We start from the raw sequence: 22,157 nt of genomic DNA on the forward strand, positions 1-22,157 counted from the left end.
ATAAGTCATAAAATGTGTTTTGCTGTTTTTTTTTTTTTATTGAATTCTAATTAAAACTTTTTTGTTATTGGGTTTACAGTTTTAAATTATTAAACTGATCCTTCATATTTGCGGTAAACAATAATATGGATAATGGCTAGTTTAAAAATATAAAAAAAAAATGAGTTTCTTATTGGATTCTTATTTTTTAAATTCCGGTTAGTTATATAATCTATTTGAAAACAATTTAAAATGTCAACAAGTATCAAAACCATAAAATCGCCCTAAAATAAACTCCAGTTTTATTTCATATAAATATTAATGAAAACATTTATAAACTATTAGAAAAAGAAAAGAAAAAAAATGGTTTAGTTACGCACTTACAATTTTATTATTTTCATATTTGTATGTATCGGTGAAATCGTTTATTAGCAAAAATTTATTTAATTCATGACAATGCAAGACCGTTGCTTTATTCATGAATTAGGCAAATTATCTGCCGAATGCGTGAATTGGGCAGGAATTATTTTACTTATTTCGTTCGCAAAGAACCAAATGTCATTTGATTATATGTATAAAAGTGAATCAATCATTAACTACAGTGATGTTCATCTTCATTTAGAATGACAAAAGTCTAGAACTATAAATGTGACGACACACAAATATTATTAAGTATTGGTTAGAACAGTGAACACCCCATGATTCGTTGCAGTTAGTTAGGCTTATACGTCCCGGTTTCACAGAATTTCCGAGATGACTTCCGAGCTTCATTAGCATTCCAAATTAAATAAAAATTCGTGTTCACTGTTTGACCAATGGTTGCATAACCGTTGCTCAGAACAGTGAACAGTTTTTTTGCTTATTTTACTATTCTGTACAAAGAAAGTATGTATATATATTTACTTGAACAGTGTAAAACTTTTAATATACATATATATTACTTGTGCTATTTCCATAAAAACAGTGGCCGCGTATCATCATTTATTTTATGTTTTACCAGCATTGTAATGTGGTGAAAATTTAGAACTTAATTGTTCATTTATTGTCATTATTAATTATTACCGGTCATTCGAGTAAAATGAACGTGCTCCCACTGGCATCATATCATGAATCAAGAGATTGATTTCATCGAGTTTCACATTGATTAGCGCAAGTACTGTTAAAAAAAGTTTTAGAATTAAAATAAAAATTAATATCTTAGCACTTAGCTCGCCAAATAAGTACTTATAGTTTTGTTTGTTAAGTAAAGGACAAACCAAAGGGGTACTTCTCGTGTTTTGTTTTGAAAGGCGCGCGTGTAGGATCAACGCACTTGAGTAAACGCAATAGAAAAACAGCCACACACATACTTATGACAATATAAGCGTTCGATTTGATAAATTGTAAAATGTACCTCGGCGACCGGTTTTAGGCGAGTGACAACGCTATCCGGTATTAACGTTCCCGATGATCGATAGTCGAAGGACCTATTTCATCTCTGGCGCAAAAAATATGACGAAAATCGAAAGCACACACCTATACGCTTTCGGGAAATAAATCGTGAACGCGCGTACTCGGTATATGCGAATCGGCCGTGTCCTCGGACGCTTTGCAAATATTTATTCGGCAAATTCGGCAAAACAAACGTGTTCTCCTATAATACCACCCATGCGGTACACGCACGTGTAACGAGAGATCACTCGGCTCGGCGTTGATTGACTTATTTATTCTCGGTACGCGGATTGAAGTGGATCACTCATATAAATCCCGGGATTCGCTCAAGTTTAGATAACATATTGTAATACTTAATATATTGACGTTCTACACGCACAGCGTATATGCATATATTGCATAGTATTTAAAACTTTATTACATTATTGATGTTACTCCACCCCGAGCAACCATATTTTAAAATCGATCTGATTGCTCATTAAAATTTTATTTCGCTGCATTTTAAATGAGTATTTTTTGTTGTAGTTTCAAGATAGAATACGCAGGTAAATGTTCCATGGAACAAAATTTTTACTGATTTAATTATTTGATTGTTGCTACCATTTATTTGAATAAGTATAAGCATAGATAATAAATTAATAATATATTGATGTTTTCCTATATCTTGTCTCAAATGGCTTTATATACCTACTTTTCAAAAGCTTTAGTTTATTGCTCATGCTTTAACTTGAGTTTCCCATTTGGCGCTTTGCGTGAACAGAAATTTCGATCGACTTAACCGCGCTTGATTATTGATGGTTGAGATTAAAATACTTTATGAATTATTATTTTTTATAAGTATGGTGTTTTGCGTAACGGTCACAATTTAAACAGATGGAAATTTGACAACGCTATCGTGTATGGATGTATGCTATTCACATTCAAACGACATGACTGCACTTGTATATGTTCTTTTGTATTTATATATTTACCGATTTGATTTAGGTTAATTTATAAATAGCTCTAAACTGTCCAAATCTCCGAACTTCACGTGCGCATGTATAACGTCAGATTGACGAATAAACTTGTTTTGCAAGTTCTTAAGCTCAACGCATAGTTCCGATATATTAATTATTTTAAAAGTACACACGGTACTTTAATTTAGTTTTCCACAAAAAAATATCGGTTAACTTGTCCTTACCTTGAGGTCTTTATATATGTATGTATATATATAAATACATTTATATATAGCTGCGATAAGTTTGAATGTATATTTTTTCTTGTATTGAAATCTAATTTACTTTCACATGACCGTGGGTAAAATGAATTGCCTTTGAAGAAAGACGGTCCTTCGTTTCAACCCCTTCCTCCATAGATAGGGCGAAAAATACACTTATCTCTTACTATGCGGATAAATCATGTGTGTTATAATAACGTTTATGTAATACAACGTATATCCACGTACCTTACGTGTAGAATTTCTCCTGAGTGAACGTATCGAATTACCCGATTGTTATTATTTCATTATACGACGACAACGACAAAGTTCGAGCGTACGAGAACCGTCTGGGATGTGACGCCCGTGAAAATTTGCAACAAAAGTGATTTTTCTCGGCGGCCCACAGAAAAGAAACCGACTGGAAAAAGGAAAGAAAGAAAGCGGAAAACCGCGTAAGAGGGTGAGAGGGCGGGCACAAATTGTTTCTTCCCTTAACATTCTTTATTACGCCTCTAGATAGACTTCGCATTGTCTTGCATACGCGTCGTTTGTTAGCGACGAAAATTTCTTTGCAAATTTTTAAGGAAGTCTTAGTATATATATTATATTATAAGACGTTGGAATTTGTAGCCAATCTCGTTCGACGTCGTACCTCGTCGAATTAAACATTTGCTAAGTTGAATCTCTCGACGATAGGGATGGGGCTGTAACAATGTAATCAACAAAGTCTCTTACAATGTAACACGCTTCATTGAAGTTTATATTATACATTGTTTTATAAATAAAATATTTCTTTATATAAATCAGTTTAAACATAGATATTGATGTATACGAATTGTAATATGGATTTTTGACTTCTTAGAAGTCAAAAATCCACGTCAAAAGCAATAAAATCGTGCCGTCGCAGTGGGAAAGCTCGTTACTGGGCGTTCCCACTGCGACTTTATTGTTTTTGACACGAATTTTTTACTTCTGAGAATTGATAAATGTTTTTGCGCACTCCTATTGACCGAAATTCGGATTTAATAAATTTTAATCAATACTCTCATATCAAAAGTTTGTAGTAATATATGGAAAAGTTGAAATCATATATTCTAACTAGCATCTGCCAGATTATTTCAAATTATATTTTCTCTGCCCCCCCCCCCCCTGTTTATTACTTGAAAGAAATGTGGCAATGGCCACGTAGCGCAATTTTGTTTTAACTGCAAAAGCGGACAATTAAATCTCAATTAATGTTTCTTCTCAAGAATTATTTGTCGAGAATTTCTCGATAAAATGCCAAATCGAGAATTCTCATTTTATAAAGAATTGATCTTTTGAGAAAATTTATCATAGGCTCAACAATTAATTAATTTAATAATTATTTAATTAATTTAATTAATATTAGATTTTATTCATTAGTAATATATTTTAAAAATCTCACCGCGCTTCAGCAAAATTTATTTATATTGCAGCTTATGAGATATTTTGTTAAATTAAATTTATAGTTTGTTATAAAAATATTAAAAAAATAGGTTTTTGTTTTAGGAAATTGCAATTTATGAAGAAAAACCGTTTTCTTTGCAATTTATGTAACAACGTAAATATATATGTATGTAACTAGATTATGTCAGCAAGAGGCTGTGCTTTCTGGATATGCTTAAACTTGCGCTTCGCGATCGTAATCTCTTTTAAACATATATAAAATTACATTTTATACACAAAAAATTAGCGTAGCGTAGTAAATTATAATGCGAATTTTATGTTATAATACTAACACAAATATTTATACTATTGTATCCATTCAATTCTACATTTTTTTTTATTAATTTGAGTCATTTCTGTAATTGACAATTTTTTCCCACAAAGATCTGGATTAAAATATAATAATAATAAAGTTCCATTTAGTACCAGTAAAATAGATTTTAAAGTTTCTGTGTTATTAAATCTTAAATCGTTTATCCTAAGCGCTTGTAAATATTTTACAAAGCATCTAATATCTTCTAATGAAACGAAGCGCAATAAACCGATATATGTATCAAAATATCCGAAATAAATCAAATCTTTCGTATCAGATTGCTCTTTGCGCGGCGTGTGATCTTAATAAAATTTCGTTTTTCGTATATTTTAGTAATTAACAGTATCATTAAATTTATTTTGCAGCCTGGTGTCGTAAGATATATGAGACAGAGCCATAAAACTGTCATCTAATATTATTTCATAAAACACACATTGCATTAATTAAACTGTTACATACGTTGATTATTCTAATCATAATCAAAGCGGCGTCAAAACCGCAGGATAGAATCCCACGATTAATGGTTAACTATTTTAAACAACATTCACTTTCATTCGAAACGCGAAGATTTTATTACCATTCCTAGTCAAAGAGTGCCGACCTCCCGACATTGACCCGTGATTGGGAATGTCAAACATTTGCACAATAATCCAGTTTTTTACAATCACGCTTGATTACCAGTGATAAATCGCACGCGCCAGATAAGCGCTATCGGTAATTGCGACCCTGATAAACTTTAGCCCAAAGAGGAACACGTGCTGTGTAATGAAGCAGAAAAAATGTAATTGCCGTTTTAATATTATGTCCAGCTAACAAAATGCGCAATATTTAACTTTTGATAAAAGAGACACATAAAAACGGTGGTAGGACAATTTATGTGTAGTGTTTTAGCACGTTTTTTCTTCTGCGCAAAAAGGAAGTCAAACTTGTGACACAGCACCGCGGATGTGTATGTTTTTTAGATTTTATTTTAGCTTTCTGCTTATTATAAATTTAACGTCGGGTACGCCACAAGGGATTGAGTAACCCACCGTTTTACTCGAGTACTTAAACAAGGCAAATTAATACATAGGAACATATGTAAAAATTTGTAGCGTTTAATAAAGTTTATGAAAATGAAACAATATTGGATCAGATAAATTTTATATTTTCATTCTTATCATGAGAATTATTCGCTGCTTAACGTGAAAAATTAAACAAATATTTAAGTCGACGAATAGTGATGCGTTAAGCATTAACCCCTCAAGGTTTCCATGTCAGATAATATAACACAGGATAGAACTCGCTTATGCGAGAAAACATTTTACTGACAGTCAAAATGATTTATTTCGGTCGCTTTAATGTTGTTTTATATTTCAAGTCTTTTCTTTTCAAACAAAATTATTATTTTTATCTTTAAAGTTTTCTTTGATATTTGAGGAGTGATCAAAATAGCAAAAAATGTGATTATATAATATATTATATTGCTACTTCAACGTAAAGGCACAGTAAAAATAATACTACATAATATATTATAGTATTAAATAAAATTAGTATTAAAATGAAACGCAATCTAAACAAACTGTTTAGTTCTGCGAATATTTCGTTAGGGAGTCAGGATCTCAATTGAGAGACACGAGCGTGTTCTAAAGCAAAACAACCAGAAGCTCGTCAAAGCGCGAAGCTTTTCAGTACTACGTGTACCTGATATATCCACAAATGTACTTGTCCTAACACACTACTTTGAAGTACTCCAGATTTTTCTAATATATGTAAATATGTCTTCTTATTCCCTGTATAAAATATATCTGTTATGAAGGACTGCAAACAAATATATACAGCAAGTAGTTATGAGCCATTTGTGGCTATGTTTGTTTCTACAAATGTTTTATTAATAGCCCTTACTCTATGGACTAGTGATTATATGCGCTTAAGTAACGTCTAGAAATGATTGTATATTAAAATAATACAATGTATTGTTTTCGATCATCGTGACGCCTTAGGATAACCTGTTGGCCACGGTGGTCTTAATTTCATTTAAATAAATAAAAAATATAAAGTACGGGTTAAAATGCCACTGAAAAACGGCATTTGAGGAGCGTAGACCCTTTGGCGACGCTGCATCTAAGGCAGTGTTTAGCAAAGCGCGCTTTGATATTCTGGTTTCTCTGTATATGCATTAAGAGGCTGCTGTCTCTGTGGCGCCGATACGATAAGGGCAAAGCCCCGGCGTCGGGCCATCAAAACTTGTATATGGATTACTCGCCGAAATACCTGTTATTCTAATAAGTGGTTTGGCGCTATAAATCGTCGCCACATAATTATATTTTAGATACATAGGCATGTTTCACAAACGGGGTAATAAATTGTCATATATCCAGGCGCAATTTTTATATTTTTTTATCTAATGTTTATTGTTTTTTTTATCAACTGGTTGTCTTAGAAGTGGTTGGAAGGTGTTCTCAAAATTTTTATGAGGTTCTCCTTTTTCTGTTTTGTTATTTTTATTTTATTAATTTATTTAGCTAATATAGCTAATTGTTTATACACTAAAAAAATAATCAAAATTTATAATTTATTACTTTACGCACGTAGGTGTTTCTTTATTTCATTGAGGAAACCTGCTACATTTTTATTTTGTGGATTATCCTAGAAATATATACAAATTCACACCTCCGTACATTATTCCCCTGGCCGTACTCGTTTTCTTATACCTAACTATCATTAAATTATCTCTATTTTTAGTATTAAATTATGTACATATATCTTTATTTATTATTAAAATTAATTATTATTATTTATTATTGAAATTGATTTGCAACAGCTTTCAAAATTATAGGAAAATATAAATTCATTATGCATATATTTTTCGATACGTTTTGCGTTTTCTTTGACGAAAAATTGCAGTTATAAATAACAATTTATATTTAGTATGCAGCAAAAATAGACCACTGTTTTGTAGGTCAATAATCAACAATTATCCGATGAAATATTCATCGTCAATCCAGCAGAATATGACCCCCCCCCCACTACCAAACATCAAAATATCAATGTTATAAAATATAAAACTCGATTATAAAAATCACATGGTTGCACCATAAGTAGTAGTGTTATTACTTCATATACGCAGCACCGATTGATGATGCCGAGCATTTAGAGGTCTTTGTATTCCATCCGGATAACGTAGTCCCGGCCTTTCCGAACTCTTGTCATGTCCAATTATAAACGTTGGTGACCACCTTATTGATTAGTTTCCCCTACTACATTCATTCTGAACCATTTTTTTTAAAAAGTGGTATTTTTAACATTGGATCATCTTGAAAGAAGTTCTCATAGTAAATAAGTTATCATAATTTTTTTTAAAGTTACTTTTTACTCTCAGACTTGTAACAAGTTAACCGCTTTGCAGGTTTAGAGTGGCCCGTTAAGAGCAGATGTCCGGCCTACATAAAGCGTTGTATTTTTTATATATTTATTTGAAGTCGTTAAACCTTCGCAAGTTGATTCAAAAATATTTTCTATACAATTTTGTACTTATCACGCTCTTCTCTTGACATCTTCGAATATGTTTGAATTTAAAGAGATTAGCGAAGCGACGCTTCTCTCTTATCATGAAATATTCTCACGCGTATCAAACCGTCTATGCGTGTAATTTTTCAATTTACTTTTGCTTGCAAATATTCCTTTCTATATACGTAATATCTTCCACGGCAACAAATCGCACATTATCCGTTTTTCATCATATCAAAGTTACTGAAACGGCATTCATCCGCACCTTTGAAAAAGTTTCTCATATTTCTCTCGCACAGTTAAATACTCATTTGCTACGAAGGCGCCTTACTAATTGGCACGTTTGTTACCTGGATCTAATCGAAAATTGTTACTTGTTACATACGAGCAAAATCTGAATAGAGCAATTTATCTGGCGGAGCCATCGCTCACGTGATGTTTTATAGAAATTGCTGAGGAATTTACTAAAGTGGAGTGGTAATATAAGCAGTTTTTTATCATAAAATGTGTTCAAAACCGCACAAATTTAGATTAGCAAATTTTTTTACGTTAAGGATGTCAGTCATTCATTATATAAAATCCTTTTCCAGTGAAGTCCGAGGTGAAGCTGTGTGATAAATCAGATTAATTCCAGACTACTGGAAGTGGAATGCTTTTATGCCTTTAATTGCCCCGCGCTGCTTTCGGGTCCAAACCCCAGATTTTAAACACTCCGTCGACTTTTCACTTCATTGTAAGCTTGTCGTTAATCCTGAATTGTGATTGCCGGTCCAGTTCGGTTTAGTAATTGTTTTGAGGCTTTTATACGCACTTAATCCGATTGTCGGCATCGCCTTATTTGAGTCCGCGGCTGTGTGATTTTAAAGCCTGTGCCCGAGCATCTCGTTTTATCTTAATTCTAGGCCATTGTGCTATAAACGACATGGTTAACGAAACGTTTTAAATATTTAAAATAGCCACGAAAGTAATCTGAGAGCTTAGGAGGATTAGTATAATATTCTTCAAGCACACAAGGCGCGGAAAATGGGATTTTCTTTGGATTTGTTGCTCACCTCGTCAATCGATTTTCAATTATATTTATTATTCAAAATATTTTTTTTGGATGAAAAATAAATTGCTAAGAATAAATGTTTTTTTTAAATCAATACATATGCATTTGATCCAGACAGAATATTTCTTCAGAATGTTTTAATAGATCCAAATCCTGCAGCAGCATAATAAGCACTGGGGTTTTTTCAATGATATAGTAATTTACTTGTGGCTTTTCTCCGCCCTTTAAGTCAATTTAGTAAAGTAAACGTGCTGCAACTGGCATAGTGATTTTTTATATCATATTAATTGAGACAAAGTTTTTTTCAATACAACTATGAGAATTATAATATACATAGATAAACAAATCATAACAGCTTAGATTTATTTTTTCTTAATAAAACAACTATTTTTTACCCTTAAGTGCTTAACCGTGTTCGTTCTAACCCTCGGTACGCAGTCGCACATCGCCGCTCGAGCTTAATTAATTTCATTCGCTCCGCAGAATTGAATTTATGAATGTGTGCCATTTTAAAATTTCACAGCGCGAAATGCTGGTCCTTTTCGGGGTCGTTATACGCAATCATTAGTCTTGTCCTGGCCGTGTATTAAACATGTACGAGCCTAGGGACTGAATACGCTCGTGAGTACTTACATAAATAATTTTTAGTTCACCCCCACCACCCGTCCTTGATTTGATTTATTTAAACGCACACGCGTTTCCCCCACCCCATTCGCTGGATTTAATCTAAAAAGTGCGACACACGATCCCAGCCTTAAGTGTGTATTTTAATCATTTTTCACTTAAATCCATAAGCAAGAATTACTTTGAAAGTGGTTTTTAGTGAAAGGTGTGAATGATATTTATGTGGGTTTGTGGGAATTTTAAACATTTCTTTATCAAATAGTGTACTACGTACATTGTAAAATTAGCATCTATAACAAATAAAAGGTAAAATAAAAAAGTTTTGTAACATCCTTAAATAAGCATCATGAATAAGCAAATATATATTTTATCTAGTCGGGCTTTTGCTTCGTCCTGACCTCCTACTTGGGCTGTCGCGAGACAGCCACGGTCGGGTATAGCCCGGTGCGAAATTATTGCCGATCTTGAGCCAATCAATTTAATCAAACGAATATTGAATATCCGAAATGTAAAATTATATTGTTAAGTAAAAAAGTTTCAAGAAAATATATACTGATATGATTACACTTAAATGACATATTTAAAAAAATCTGATTAGATTCTGATTTTTTTTAGATTTTCTTTGAGATATAACTTGAGAAATTCTGGCTTAGAATTCGACCGTTATTTTAGATTTTTTTATGAGCGGGGGGGGGGGACAAATGTTGGCCAGTCAGTGGTCGTTTTTTTAATATTTCGATTTCATTAAGTATTTTATTTAATGCTATGCATGTTTTTGGCTAAATTCAAGAGTGGGGGAGAATTATTTTCAGAATATATTATCAACCATATCTAAATAGTGAGACCATTTTAAAAAAAAATAATGATACATCTAAAATCAGTGCGAAATCTTATATATAAATTGAACCATTGTCGTGGCAATAAATATTTTAATATGTAAGTTTAATTAAACTACGATATATATATATATATATATATATATATATATATATATATATATATATATATATATATATATATATATATATATATATATATATATATATATATATATATATATATATATATATATATATATATATATATATATATATATATATATATATATATATATATATATATATATATATATATATATATATATATATATATATATATATATATATATATATATATATATATATATATATATATATATATATATATATATATATATATATATATATATATATATATATATATATATATATATATATATATATATATATATATATATATATATATATATATATATATATATATATATATATATATATATATATATATATATATATATATATATATATATATATATATATATATATATATATATATATATATATATATATATATATATATATATATATATATATATATATATATATATATATATATATATATATATATATATATATATATATATATATATATATATATATATATATATATATATATATATATATATATATATATATATATATATATATATATATATATATATATATATATATATATATATATATATATATATATATATATATATATATATATATATATATATATATATATATATATATATATATATATATATATATATATATATATATATATATATATATATATATATATATATATATATATATATATATATATATATATATATATATATATATATATATATATATATATATATATATATATATATATATATATATATATATATATATATATATATATATATATATATATATATATATATATATATATATATATATATATATATATATATATATATATATATATATATATATATATATATATATATATATATATATATATATATATATATATATATATATATATATATATATATATATATATATATATATATATATATATATATATATATATATATATATATATATATATATATATATATATATATATATATATATATATATATATATATATATATATATATATATATATATATATATATATATATATATATATATATATATATATATATATATATATATATATATATATATATAATATATATATATGCAGGTTTCTGAGTTCATAAATTTGTTTATTTATTGTAAATATTTCGTTACAACCTTACGGGCATTAGCCCAATGCGTTACAACGATGTAAATATAATATACAACTACTAAATAATTAATGATTCACCATATTGAAATAAAAGTCTGTAAATCAGTGTCATAATTTATTAATCTTAAACAATTACTACAGATAAAAACCAATATATGTAACTATGATTTTACCTTAATTATTTATCCGCAATATTCATCCACGAGAATAGGAAAATCTAAGAAAAAATTATCTTTGTGATCGATTGGGATTTTAATTATATAATAATCACTAATTCCGACACAATACAAAGTTGATAACACTAGGGACCAAATGGTATTCAAACCCTAAATGTGGTTGTATAGAGAAGTCCGTAATACAAATTAAACGTCTGATTTAACCGTTTCTCCCATTGCTTTTCAAGATTCAAATTGCTCGTGATTGCGTTTTAAAAACGCTCAAACTCGATTTTAAAATAAATTGCCATTTAAATCTGTAAATTTGGTCGCGAGCAGTCAAAGAAGTAATTCAGACGCCACAAGAGAGAAAAAAACATCAGTTGTGGTTTACCTTTATGATTTGCGAGGATTTTTTTCCGGTGCAAAACCTCCCCGCAGTGTACGAACAACGGACATTGCGGAAATGCACAAGTATACAAACACACAATGGCAATTATTGCGATCGTGAAAAACCGCGCTACATATACGGGTTTCGTCGTAAAAAGTGTTTTAATGACTTTCTGAATATGCATATTTCGAATTGACTTCGCTCCGTATACTGCAGAAATTGCCTTTGATTTTTTTTTCATTTTAGCAGAGCTAAGCAATAAAGCGGACAGTAAATTATGTGAACCGATTCTTCTCTAGTCATGCTAGCATTCCCTAACCAATAGCTGGAGTCATCAGCTATTGGCAGAAGGTTGTACAGAATTGGGTGCAGCAAATGCCAAATATACTATTTTCACCTAACCCTTTAATTATACAAAAAAATATTATTTCGCTAAGTGCACTAGTAATTTTACTAGCACACGCGCCTAGGAAAATCTGGATTTAGTTAAGAGTCGAAAAATCACCGATTGAATCCAAAGAAAATCTTTCGAAATTATTTACTTTGCTATTAAATTGACTATTGATGTTACGCACAATGTGCTCTTAATCTTGTTTTCACCGAAAGCTTGACAGATAAGCCCGCAACAATAATACATTACTTGATTAATTCATCGGCGGTAAATGGCTTTATTTTATTAATTATTAAATTAGCTACTTGTGAACTGCAAGCCTCGTTTTATTTATTTTGCTTTTTTGCAAAATAAAGAAAAGTTTAATCTGGTAATGACTGCGTATATTGTATCCTTTTAGTACATACAATGCTTTGTTATCTAATTTGATAACAATATAATTTATTTTTTACCCGCTTTACTTTTAAAGCACAACATTCGAAGTCCACTATTATTTTCTGACATGAAAACAAAATACCGCAAAAAGCATAACTCGGGGTACTGAAGATGATGTAAAAATGTAATTGCATAGCGTCGCTGTGGAATGCGAAGCAATATGACCACCACACACGGTCATATCTTGCAACTCGTCGACTTTTCCAATATAGCACAAACTTAATTTTTTTAAATTTATTCCCGGCTCGCGGCCGCGTTTACCGACCCCTGATATAATGAATAGTCTGATTAAGAATCGGCTAAAAATTCATCGACATAAAAACCAGATGTTCAATCGCTTGAATCCATTTGTAATTGATATTTTTTTTAAATTTATTTACTCTCGACCTTAAAACAATTACAAAATTTGGTAGTAAAAAATAGGGATGGCTTTGGTAGTGAAAACATAGGGATGAATTAGATGTGTGTTGTAATACTAATTGTAAAATAGATTCCTGCTCTAAAAAGCAAATATGTACGATGAGCATAAATAAAAAAATCCAATATCGCAGTACAAAAAAAGTTTCTTCCTCATCTCCCGTTTTAAATCGATAAACTTCCACATACAAAGTGTTAACATCAATATCGAATGTATCACTAGGAAAGCCGCGAAGTGCATAGCATTGATAATCAAAATCATATAACAATAGGCGGATTATTAGTGGCTTTATCTTTGTTTAATCGTCGAATATAAAAATGTCTCATTTTATCAGATCGTTCATCAAATCTGCTCTATATATTGACACACCTCAGCAACGTCTCCAACCACATTGCAGATATATTTACTTTCAAGAAACCATTATTATTATTATTCAAACGTGTCTAATTATCCGTGACAACCAGATCGATTGTGATGATCGATGCTAAAGGCGCCATGTTTAATTTTACAGTCCGCTGAGGGCCGTAACGATAAGAGAAAATCGATATAGCTAAAGTTCTCAAAATAATCGAGTTACATAAAAGAGTTTTAATTGAAACGTCACAGTCAATAACGAATAGTAAGATATGCATACTCGATTTCAACGTAAAATTCACATCATCGATAAAGAGGATTGCAGAATGGTTAAAATGCAACACACGGCGCAACCACCCACAGACGGTTAGGGTTGGTCTACCTCACCTACCGCGTTGCGTGAGGGTGCATCTTGCATACTTATGTCCTAATTAAAACGAGAAATGCATTGTCATTCGCGGAGGTAGTAAAATACTACGTGACGCACTTTGATACGCGACTGTCTCGAAAAACGCACATCCAAATATGGATGCAAATTTTCGAAATGCAGACTGCATTTGAGATTAAGATCGAGCCACCGTGGTTTGAGTTATAGGTTCCTTTAAATACTGTTTTGTAGACTTGAAAAACGGACGATGGAGATTATCCGCAGATTTCTTTTGCTAAATTCCGACAAAATCGAAATAATATTGGTGAGGTTCGTTAAGGAGTATATACACCACAGAAATATTTTATCAAAAAATTATGTGAAGCTCATAGATTTTTTTGTGAACACGTAAAAATACGCAATAAAACCTCATCCATTTGTGCATCTTGTGTCGTTCCACTCCACAGAAGTAACCGTTTTTATAGTATCTTTCATTAGTAAATTATTAAAAACAACACATACGTATGTTCTTTTAAGATTATTTTTGTAACGAAAAGTGATTTTATAAAGTTCTATATTACGTCACATAGTCTAAAGAACTCTTGGAAATTCAGGTGACTAGTTGGACCAGATCACACGGTCGAAGCTGTTTTCTAGTCTTTTAAGGATCGTATTGTTGCACCTCCACTAGTTGCGATTTTGCCTGAACTCTTATTTATTACGGGTCGGAAGCTATGTGGTAATTCTATATAGATCAAATTCCTGATTGAAATATCATAAGGAAGTGTTATATACCCTTCAGAATGTGGGAAATCCAATGATACTTTCAGTTCTTAATCGTCCGGCCAATTTATGATTCGGGGTAGAGCCAGACTAGAGATATTATTTAATAAAGATATTGTTAGACTGCATATGCGTGACTAGGGATCGCAATGAAACCAGAATTTTAAATACCGGTATTGACGGAATTTATTTAATTGAAACTATCGATAACTACTGTTCAATGGGTGTCGAAAAATAAAAGTCTAAGCGACACAAATAAATAAATTAGTTTTGTTATAAAATTTTCGAATGATGACGGCTAAATTCGTCGCAACTATTGCAGATGGTCCCGACAAGATAAATAGTTTATTGAATAAAATTTTAACAAGTTTCATGAAGTGTACTTATTTTTTCATTAGTTATTTTTTGGTACTATTTCATTAAATTATTTTTATTTCTTGCTACCTTATTGGTAAAACCAATGTGGATTTTTTGTCGTTTTAAGAAATCATAAATATAATATTTAGATATAATTAAACCGTTTTACAAAACTGAAAAATTTGAACATACAAAAACAGATCATTTTAATCAGAATTGCAAACACCACGAAAATCAGCATGATAGATCAGTGGTATAAATTGACAGATAATATCTAAAAAACATAGTTTCAAATTCCATATAGTAAACCATACTATTTTTTATTAATTTTAAAGATCAGAGTTGGTGATTATTACAGTGAAATCTCTTTGTAACGGAATTTCCAGTATAACGAATCTTCAAAAAATTTTCATACAAAATGTTTTCATTGTAACGAAGACTGATCCCAGTATAACGAAATATTTTGATCAGAATTTAAGAATGACGTTACAGTTTGACACAATATTTCTCCGAATTCAGTTTCGCCGACCCTCAAACTTTTTTATAAAACATATTTTTAACAAATTTTATTGTGTTCATTTTAGTATCCTTAAAATGGACAAAAAAAGATCTATCTTGTTAGAGGTTATTTTGATGCTGTAGTAATATGGTAATTAAAAATAAAATAAAAATATATCATCTTCCTTACAATCAATATAACGAAATTTTTCTTCGGTCCCGTGAGCTTCGCTTGACTGAGATTTTACTGTATATAATTCAATTAAAAGGTAGATCTATGTCCTGCGTAGTGATACCTATAGATTTTAATCTGTAGTAATAGTAAATGACACTAATTTATAGTTTTGATATCAGTCTAACGTCTCATTACTTACTTGTATGCATTGATATTGTTTTTCCCGTTCCTTCTTGGAAAAATATAAAAAACAAAAACATATGTAAAGAAATGAAATGATATTTATTTCTTTATTATACTATATTTTTATTTTAATAAAAACGACCAACGAATCAATTGAGGAACGTAAAAAATATATTTTATTAAATTAATTTTATGCAGGTACATTTTTATTAATATTTGAAATGCACACCCCCGCTATGTGCGCCGGCGCTGTATTTGCTCTTATTATGCGTGGCTATAAATCTAAAATATTTATTCATCGTTGATCTCAGAATACTCCTTGCGTGACGTGCGACCCTAATACAATAGTACTATATTATTATTACGTTACACGGGGTACTGTAAACGCTGTCGAATTATAACTGAGTAACATCAAAGCGAAATACGAAGCTTCTTAACTCGACGGTTGATCCATTATAGCGCATACTTTGAAATTTTGAAGAGTTTAAAAATTTTAAATCTGCTCTCAGCTCATGGGCCGGATTTAAAATGGGCAGCGGGTTGCAGTTTGCCGACCTCTGGTGCAAGACAAGGCCACGTTAGTTATGTCTTAACTCGCTAGAATGAAAGGACAGATTCCTCTGTGAACCGAAACTCGAAACTGAACCATATAGTCTCTCAGTTGTGCAGGAAAAAAATACACTGGCATATTTTGTTTGGAATTAATCGAGTCTGATATTGAGAATCTGATCTCTTGTTCCATTCCCTTAACAAATGCTCCGCGTCAGATCAGTCAGCAAAAACGTCGAAGCAAATTGAAAGTTCGCCAGTCTGGAACGTACGCAATCTTAGCATGTCTATTACGTAGTTGATAAAGGACTTCTGAGTAATCTATTATGGTATCCGTCAATTTGCCGGGACGTTAATAGTGTCACCCTGGAAATCAAAGGGACGTTTTGGCAATCAATCATTTTAATGGGCAACTTTGCTTAGCGACATGTATGCATGTACATATATAAGCGTACGCCCAATGCGGCTTTTATAAATCAAATTTTATTGCGATTTAGCGTTGAATCCAATTGTACTATTATGTTGTTTTTTTTTGTTTTGCTAAGGCATTCTAGTTTGTTTGTCTTTTCTGGTATTCCACACTATCGTATCGAATCTGACGTTTATTGCCTTTTACGGAAGGAGCGCACCACCGTCTATGTTTCGTCGATTAAAATTTGAATTGTAAATTCTCAGTTGTGTATAAATGTAGTGTAGTATAGTGTATATATTTACATACGTATATATGTATGTAGTTTAACGTTGTTAAATTGAGCGCGGGCCGTGTACGTTTTTGATCTTATTTCGGTCACTTTTTATCCCGTGCTTATCGGTTCGGAAAACCTCTCGCCTTCTGGGGGTTCAGTTCAGGCTACCATAAAAAAAGGGAGAAAAAATTTTCACGAGTATGATTTTCGATTTGATACATTTTTTTCGCCCTTCTTTTATATGTTATATTCAGAGAGCGATTTGACGCCGTTCGATCACTGTTGAGATATTGAGATGTGGAAAAATAGTAATACTATTATACGTGTACGTGGTGCAAAATATAGACTGTAGTTTCGGTGATATATTTCTTCGCACAAATGATGATTCGCTAGTGATCATAACGTGTCACATTGTTTCATTTACCAGATCTTCTTTCCCGGCGGATGGGTTTTTAACAATTTTTAATACTTCCGTTGAGTGACAAGAGTGAGCAGATATGAATATTTAGTATGCATACTGCCAATGTTTGCGATAAAGCGTCGGAGATGCCCAATTTTGTTATGCGGAGCGCGTGTCACTTTAACAATATGTTGACGATACTTTATTTCGTAACGTCCTCAAATATGGCTCCATTTCCTGAAATTCCAGCGTAACAATATACTCCTTGTTGTTTAATTCAGGGGAAATTCTCATATATCTTTACAAGTACGGATCGTATTCTATATATAGCTTCTTTACTAGAAGCGTTGAGTTACAATTCAATTTTAATAAATGTTACATTGAATCGGTGAAATCGATTATTGCATGAAATAGGCAACAAATTGCCTAATTCATGAAAAGTGCAACCTCGTTGCTTGATTTATGACTTAGGCAAATTATCTGCCGAAAGCGTGAAATGGATAGGAATTGCTTATTTCGTGCATTAAGCAGTAGACAGTAGCGCTAAGATAGTGTTCGAGTTCGAGTTTTTCGTAACTAAACCAAATGTCATTAGATTATATAAAAATAAATCAATCATTAACTACAGTAATGTTCATCTTCATTTAGAATGCCAAAAAATTGTAGTATGGACATCGATTTTTAATCTCTTATGGACAGATTAAGTGCGATAGTAGCGCTCCGGTGGTGTTTTTCTCAACTAGACTAAACTTTTTCTCAAATAGACTAGAGTGTTGGTCAGAATAGTGAACAACGCATGATTCGTTCCAGAGTTATTCATGGAGTGTTCGTTGTTATGACCGACAGTTACATCAAAAACTATATAATTATTTTATTTCATTAAATTACAATCTATCTCTAATCTTCCAGCATCCATATTAAAGTAGAGCCGTTAAAAATGGAGCAAAAAAATTGGGGTTCTATTTAAGAAGAAATTATTTTGTGAGATATGTGCATTAAAATAAATACTTTGTTCCATAAAACGAATTGCTTGTGCATTTACGTTAGGTAATTCTTCTGATTTTTCTTTGAAAAATAATTCTTTGCAGATAGTTATTCATAAGGTGTTCACTGACCAACAGTAGTAATGCACAAACAATTCGTTTTATGCAACAATTACTTTATATAATGCTCATTTAAATCGTCCTAAAAATTTTGACTCTGCAATAAACGTAACTTTTCGCAACTGTCAAAAATAACACTTGACTCAGTAATCTCATTTCTTCTTAAATCTGAGTTTTTATTTTTCGTAAAAAAATATTTTTATTAAATATAAACATATTTTATATATTTTTTATTTGTTTCAAAAACAAGCAATAAATTATTGTTCATTGCAATGTGCACTGGGTCTGAGGAGGTTAATGTATGAATTCGGCAGATAATTTGCCTAATGCATTGATGAGGCAATGGGCTTGCACTTTTCATGAATTGAGCAATTTTTTTGCCTATTTTACCGATTCGGTGTAACATATATAGCGTATATTAAATTAAGCTATTTTGATGTTGTTGAGGGGTGGTGTCAACAATCCATTGCTCGGCGATTTTAAGCTGCTTATTCTTAGATAGTAGATTAAATACATATTTCACATTATGCTCCGCACGAAACTCCGCTTGATATTTTAAAAATGCGCGATTGATAAACATATATTACAGTGAATGTATATTATATCAGTGAAGTTATATTTTTACTGACGTTTCAGTGAAATTATATCCGAATACATTTTACCGGTAGATACAATATTAATGTCTGAAATTCAATTTGACAGTTACGAAACGTTCATTTTCTGTTTACAACCAAACTTAACCTAAACGTATTAACCGAACCCAACTTGACCTACTGAAAGTTTTAAAACTTACTATAGGTTTAGAACTTTCATTAGGTCTGATTTAATTTATTTCAAATGATGTAGTATTTTGCCATCACAATTTTGTAAATCTCTAATCATTTGGAAATACAGTTTTACTGATACTGATCATTATAAGTCAATACTGAGCTAGTAAAATTATATTTATATTAGTAAAAAATACCCACATTCACTGTAACATAACACAAATTTATGTACATATAGGTTTTTATAGCTATTATGTAGTAGCCAATAGTACTATTATTTTTCTTTATCGTGTCACACCAGTTTCAATCATAATTGAGTTACATACGTGTATTTAATACTACATTGCATTATCCATGTTTTATTGCGGTTTGCGGTGAAATCGGGCACTAAAGTCAACGATCCTCTGGTTTCTTGCTAAATATAGTGATATTGGAATAATGCAAATTCATCTTACTTTCACTGTTTTGAATGAACATTATTTATTATCATTATTTCTTAATAAATAATTATTAAAATACTATCGTTGCCCTATTTGTATAGTACATGGTGAGATAAAAGTTCTTGCACTTATTAAATCGTTTCTGAGCGGAAACCGAGTTTAGTCCTTGGAAATTTAGTCGCAATGAATTGTTTCACGGGAGGAACAACGCGCGTATTGTGTAAAACAGTTTTTACAAAAACAACGATTTTTGTGTGTATGTTTCGCGCTTGTTTCGCGCTCACTACTGATTATACAATGTGTTAATTTAATTAAATCGTGGCTCAGGAAGTTCGAGGAGACCTGTTCAATACTAAATGTGAAGAAAGACATGGAGCAGCAGAAGCGAATATAATGTCGCAAAAGTTTTCGTACATTCAATGTGACTGTACCGGTGCTTCAAAACCTAGATTCCAGATTCGAGTAATGCCAAAGGCGTAATGATGGAAATTTAGACGTCATTATTTTTAAGACACGATTTTCCCAATTGTGTTTTTTCAGTGAAATTTATTATCTTTCGACGTGTAGTTTTTTTTATTGATTTTAAAAAATGTAAAAACTTATGGCATATCCTGTACTTGGCTATTATGCAATTCTTGGATGTTCTGAAATACCGATTTCACTTATGTTTTGTTAAGCCAATCTTTTTTTATTTATTAATAAATATAAAACATCTTGGGGTGATGAGCTCATTCAGGATAATTCAAAAGATGGTGAACTGCGCGACTCTGATTTTAAAAAGAAGCGACTCAATTATTCAACATATTCAGAGAGTAGTTGTAAGAAAACTGCAGTGTCGATGGGGTGGGTTTCTGAAAGTGACACGTAATTATGCAAAGGACCATGCTCCGGGCTACTCACTCCGCCGGAATGGTTCATGGTAGGAAGTAAACCGCCGAAATGTAGTTTAAATAATTTCCGTGAGCGTCGCGAGCTGCGCGTATCGATCCGCGGAACGCCTCTTGGCGTCGTGGCGCCAATGCGTCCGTCTTTTCAGGTCACGTGGCCACTGCGTCCTGACGGGCGAAATAACACCAACCCCGAAGGGAATTTTTTAATTTAGCCTTCAAAAATACGGAAAAGCATGGAATTAATCAACAATTTAACGAGTTCGTGGTCTAATTCGCCATCATAAACTTTTTCGATAACTTCTATAAGTTATTGTTAGCTCGTTAGGTTAACAAAAATCTCCTAATCATGGCTCAAAAAACCTATCGGTTTAATTAAAGACTATTCCAGGTCCAGTCTAAGTATTCTGATTTTTTAAAATAAATTACTAATTTAATTTTAATTTTTACTGCATTGATAAAATTTATCAAAAAAACAATTACTGAAAAATCTATAAAGTTACAGTCCAAAATTGAGCCCACATGCTTTTTCATTAAAGGGATGAAAAAAATTCAGGACAGTTAAATACTCCACCGTTCTCACTATTCCGTCGATAAACTGGATACCTTCCATTCCGGAATATAATAGACACCCCCAAATTATTTGACTGGATTTTGCACAGTAGTTTGAATACATTTTTCGCCACCTTGACAATGAATTTAGTGCACTAGAGAATCATAAGCTCTCTAGTGAGTGTAATAGATTTAGATTAAGATAACCATACGAATGGTAAAACGTTCATCATTTATTAGAAGATAAAGATAAAAACCTCTTTGGATTATTAAAAAAGCAAAAATTCGCCGACTGACAAATTTTATGGCGGAAATATGTATTTTATGGTGTTTTTTTATCTGATTATTAATATAGTTTTTAGATTACTAAAACAAAATTGAGTAGTTAAAAAAAACGTAAATGTTTTTTTGTTATTCAATTATTTCCAAGGTTTATTTAAAGCTTGTAAAAATGCATGCATTTTTCAAACATCTGGAACGGACTCTCCTTTTTTATGCAGCGGCTGTTAAAATTTTTAAATATTCGTACAAATTCAATTTTTAACATAAAATGGCTCTGA

At 31.0% G+C, this 22,157-nt stretch overlaps 1 protein-coding gene and 1 long non-coding RNA gene across 4 annotated transcripts in view; one reads left to right on the forward strand and one right to left on the reverse strand.

Moving 5' to 3' along the window:
• The window catches only part of LOC148234746 (uncharacterized), a 13,690-nt gene extending 3,284 nt beyond the window's left edge, over nt 1-10,406 (reverse strand). Inside the window, exons 1-2 of the long non-coding RNA XR_015809819.1 lie at nt 7,398-10,406; nt 1-3,757 (exon numbers count right to left, since the gene is read on the reverse strand). The exon at nt 1-3,757 is cut by the window's left edge and continues 1,146 nt beyond it. This is a non-coding gene — a long non-coding RNA (uncharacterized LOC148234746). The remainder of the gene's footprint in view (nt 3,758-7,397) is intronic.
• LOC148234747 (protogenin B-like) overlaps nt 1-22,157 on the forward strand; it is a 119,345-nt gene that overhangs the window by 3,240 nt on the left and 93,948 nt on the right. The gene's annotated exons all lie outside the window — the stretch shown is intronic.

Source organism: Plectrocnemia conspersa, unplaced genomic scaffold (assembly GCF_051122295.1).
Source record: "Plectrocnemia conspersa isolate PC_06_02 unplaced genomic scaffold, ASM5112229v1 ptg000005l, whole genome shotgun sequence".
Classification (NCBI taxonomy): Eukaryota; Metazoa; Arthropoda; class Insecta; order Trichoptera; family Polycentropodidae; genus Plectrocnemia; species Plectrocnemia conspersa.